We start from the raw sequence: 5000 nt of genomic DNA on the forward strand, positions 1-5000 counted from the left end.
TTGAGATCAAAACACAGGAATCGCCTTCTTTTCCCGAGTTAAGACGAAATACGGATTTTTGTTAAAAAGTGATTTCCTTGGGCCAGAACAAGTTCAGACTCCTTAGTCCTTCATATATACATAGAGATATATCCATTCTAAGTAAGTTCCATGCATAAACCTGCACAAACCCGGATAAATGGCCTCTTTTGAGATCAAAACACAGGAATCGCCTTCTTTTCCCGAGTTAAGACCAAATACGGATTTTTGTTAAAAAGTGATTTCCTTGGGCCAGAACAAGTTCAGACTCCTTAGTAGGAACCATGCACACACCTCTTTAAATGACCTTTATCCCGGTTCAGAAAAACGCCAAAGTGTCAAAAAGTACCAGGGGCATGAAGCCCGGTTCAGAAAAACGTCAAAGTGTCAAAAAGTACCAGGGGCATGAAGCCCGGTTCAGAAAAACGTCAAAGTGTCAAAAAGTACCAGGGGCATGAAGCCCGGTTCAGAAAAACGTCAAAGTGTCAAAAAGTACCAGGGGCATGAAGCCCGGTTCAGAAAAACGTCAAAGTGTCAAAAAGTACCAGGGGCATGAAGCCCGGTTCAGAAAAACGTCAAAGTGTCAAAAAGTACCAGGGGCATGAAGCCCGGTTGAGAAATATTTTCTGAGTGCCAAAAAGTACCAGGGGTGAGAATCCCGGTTCAGAAAATTTTCTAAGTGCCACATAGTACCAGAGGTGAAAAAGTTTATAGTACCAGGGGTGATAAAGTTGGAAAAAATTTCTGTCAGAGAACGGGAAAAGGGGACGATGGGCCGAGTCAGCCCAAGGCCCGCCCCTATTCTCCCACACGACGAGGTTATTAGCAGACGACGAAAACACCATCTGCACGATTTCAGAAACCCAGTTTTCGGAAAAATATCTGAGTACCAGACTGGGACGGTGAATTGATAATCCGAAAGATGACACTTTCCACGGCCTGAAATGATGGAGGAAGGGGGCAAAAGCTCCAGCCTGGCTCCTGGAGGAGGGGTCCAAAGGCAAGAACGTGTGTCCGAGGATGGGTGCAGGAGAGCGGATTCAAGGCGCGGCTGACCGCTGGAAGCTCCAGGCCGTTCCTGGAAGATGGGAGGCCGACTTTGGCAGAGCATGAGTCCGAGGAAGGTGCTGGAGAGCGGATTCAAGGCGCGGCTGACCGCTGGAAGCTCCAGGCTGGTTCTTTGAAGATGTGAGGCCGGCCTGGAGGAGAATGAGTCCGAGGAAGGTGCTGGAGAGCGGATTCAAGGTGCGGCTGACCGCTGGAAGCTCCAGGCTGGTTCTTTGAAGATGTGAGGCCGGCCTGGAGGAGCATGAGTCCGAGGAAGGTGCTTGAGAGCGGATTCAAGGTGCGGCTGACCGCTGGAAGCTCCAGGCTGGTTCTTTGAAGATGTGAGGCCGGCCTGGAGGAGAATGAGTCCGAGATAGGTGCTGGAGAGCGGATTCAAGGTGCGGCTGACCGCTGGAAGCTCCAGGCTGGTTCCTGGAAGATGTGAGGCCGACTTTGGCAGAGCATGAGTCCGAGGAAGGTGCTTGAGAGCGGATTCAAGGTGCGGCTGACCGCTAGAAGCTCCAGGCTGGTTCCTGGAAGATGTGAGGCCGACTTTGGCAGAGCATGAGTCCGAGGAAGGTGCTGGAGAGCGGATTCAAGGTGCGGCTGACCGCTGGAAGCTCCAGGCTGGTTCTTTGAAGATGTGAGGCCGGCCTGGAGGAGAATGAGTCCGAGATAGGTGCTGGAGAGCGGATTCAAGGTGCGGCTGACCGCTGGAAGCTCCAGGCTGGTTCCTGGAAGATGGGAGGCCGACTTTGGCAGAGCATGAGTCCGAGGAAGGTGCTTGAGAGCGGATTCAAGGCGCGGCTGACCGCTAAAGGCTCCAGGCTGGTTCCTGGAAGATGGGAGGCCGGCCTGGAGGAGAATGTGTCCGAGGAAGGTGCTGGAGAGCGGATTCAAGGTGCGGCTGACCGCTGGAAGCTCCAGGCTGGTTCCTGGAAGATGGGAGGCCGACTTTGGCAGAGCATGAGTCCGAGGAAGGTGCTGGAGAGCGGATTCAAGGCGCGGCTGACCGCTAAAGGCTCCAGGCTGGTTCTTTGAAGATGTGAGGCCGGCCTGGAGGAGAGTGTGTCCGAGATAGGTGCTGGAGAGCGGATTCAAGGCGCGGCTGACCGCTGGAAGCTCCAGGCTGGTTCCTGGAAGATGGGAGGCCGACTTTGGCAGAGCATGAGTCCGAGGAAGGTGCTGGAGAGCGGATTCAAGGTGCGGCTGACCGCTGGAAGCTCCAGGCTGGTTCTTTGAAGATGTGAGGCCGGCCTGGAGGAGAATGAGTCCGAGGAAGGTGCTGGAGAGCGGATTCAAGGTGCGGCTGACCGCTGGTAGCTCCAGGCTGGTTCTTTGAAGATGTGAGGCCGGCCTGGAGGAGCATGAGTCCGAGGAAGGTGCTTGAGAGCGGATTCAAGGTGCGGCTGACCGCTGGAAGCTCCAGGCTGGTTCTTTGAAGATGTGAGGCCGGCCTGGAGGAGAATGAGTCCGAGATAGGTGCTGGAGAGCGGATTCAAGGTGCGGCTGACCGCTGGAAGCTCCAGGCTGGTTCCTGGAAGATGTGAGGCCGACTTTGGCAGAGCATGAGTCCGAGGAAGGTGCTTGAGAGCGGATTCAAGGTGCGGCTGACCGCTAGAAGCTCCAGGCTGGTTCCTGGAAGATGTGAGGCCGACTTTGGCAGAGCATGAGTCCGAGGAAGGTGCTGGAGAGCGGATTCAAGGTGCGGCTGACCGCTGGAAGCTCCAGGCTGGTTCTTTGAAGATGTGAGGCCGGCCTGGAGGAGAATGAGTCCGAGATAGGTGCTGGAGAGCGGATTCAAGGTGCGGCTGACCGCTGGAAGCTCCAGGCTGGTTCCTGGAAGATGTGAGGCCGACTTTGGCAGAGCATGAGTCCGAGGAAGGTGCTTGAGAGCGGATTCAAGGTGCGGTTGACCGCTAGAAGCTCCAGGCTGGTTCCTGGAAGATGTGAGGCCGACTTTGGCAGAGCATGAGTCCGAGGAAGGTGCTGGAGAGCGGATTCAAGGTGCGGCTGACCGCTGGAAGCTCCAGGCTGGTTCTTTGAAGATGTGAGGCCGGCCTGGAGGAGAATGAGTCCGAGGAAGGTGCTGGAGAGCGGATTCAAGGTGCGGCTGACCGCTGGAAGCTCCAGGCTGGTTCTTTGAAGATGTGAGGCCGGCCTGGAGGAGCATGAGTCCGAGGAAGGTGCTTGAGAGCGGATTCAAGGTGCGGCTGACCGCTGGAAGCTCCAGGCTGGTTCTTTGAAGATGTGAGGCCGGCCTGGAGGAGAATGAGTCCGAGATAGGTGCTGGAGAGCGGATTCAAGGTGCGGCTGACCGCTGGAAGCTCCAGGCTGGTTCCTGGAAGATGGGAGGCCGACTTTGGCAGAGCTTGAGTCCGAGGAAGGTGCTGGAGAGCGGATTCAAGGTGCGGCTGACCGCTGGAAGCTCCAGGCTGGTTCTTTGAAGATGTGAGGCCGGCCTGGAGGAGAATGAGTCCGAGATAGGTGCTGGAGAGCGGATTCAAGGTGCGGCTGACCGCTGGAAGCTCCAGGCTGGTTCCTGGAAGATGTGAGGCCGACTTTGGCAGAGCATGAGTCCGAGGAAGGTGCTTGAGAGCGGATTCAAGGTGCGGCTGACCGCTAGAAGCTCCAGGCTGGTTCCTGGAAGATGGGAGGCCGACTTTGGCAGAGCATGAGTCCGAGGAAGGTGCTGGAGAGCGGATTCAAGGTGCGGCTGACCGCTAGAAGCTCCAGGCTGGTTCCTGGAAGATGGGAGGCCGACTTTGGCAGAGCTTGAGTCCGAGGAAGGTGCTGGAGAGCGGATTCAAGGTGCGGCTGACCGCTGGAAGCTCCAGGCTGGTTCTTTGAAGATGTGAGGCCGGCCTGGAGGAGAATGAGTCCGAGATAGGTGCTGGAGAGCGGATTCAAGGTGCGGCTGACCGCTGGAAGCTCCAGGCTGGTTCCTGGAAGATGTGAGGCCGACTTTGGCAGAGCATGAGTCCGAGGAAGGTGCTGGAGAGCGGATTCAAGGTGCGGCTGACCGCTAGAAGCTCCAGGCTGGTTCCTGGAAGATGGGAGGCCGACTTTGGCAGAGCATGAGTCCGAGGAAGGTGCTGGAGAGCGGATTCAAGGTGCGGCTGACCGCTAGAAGCTCCAGGCTGGTTCCTGGAAGATGGGAGGCCGACTTTGGCAGAGCTTGAGTCCGAGGAAGGTGCTGGAGAGCGGATTCAAGGCTCGGCTGTCCGCTAGGAGCTCCAGGCTGGTTCTTTGAAGATGTGAGGCCGGCCTGGAGGAGAGTGTGTCCGAGATAGGTGCTGGAGAGCGGATTCAAGGCGCGGCTGACCGCTGGAAGCTCCAGGCTGGTTCCTGGAAGATGGGAGGCCGACTTTGGCAGAGCATGAGTCCGAGGAAGGTGCTGGAGAGCGGATTCAAGGCGCGGATGACCGCTGGAAGCTCCAGGCTGGTTCCTGGAAGATGGGAGGCCGACTTTGGCAGAGCATGAGTCCGAGAAAGGTGCTTGAGAGCGGATTCAAGGTGCGGCTGACCGCTAGAAGCTCCAGGCTGGTTCCTGGAAGATGGGAGGCCGACTTTGGCAGAGCATGAGTCCGAGGAAGGTGCTGGAGAGCGGATTGGATGCTCGAGTGACCGCTGGAAGCTCCAGAACGTACATTTAAAAAAACTAAATTTTCATAGTACCAGGGGAGTAAAAAAAAAATTTTCTGTAGTACCAGGGGCACGAATGAGCAAAAAACGACAGTCACTAAGACAGGAGAAGGGGACGAAGGGCAGAGTCAGCCCAAGTCCCCTTCTCCCGTACGACAAGGTTATTAGCAGACGACGAAAACACCATCTGCCCGATTTCAGAAACCCAGTTTTCGGAAACTAGAACCAGGTGCCACACGGACACCAAACTCCCCGAATGAGATGAGGGAGTGGTGGGCATCATTTTTCCG

The sequence above is a fragment of the Odontesthes bonariensis genome, unplaced genomic scaffold, assembly GCF_027942865.1.
Source record: "Odontesthes bonariensis isolate fOdoBon6 unplaced genomic scaffold, fOdoBon6.hap1 scaffold_216, whole genome shotgun sequence".
Lineage (NCBI taxonomy): Eukaryota > Metazoa > Chordata > Actinopteri > Atheriniformes > Atherinopsidae > Odontesthes > Odontesthes bonariensis.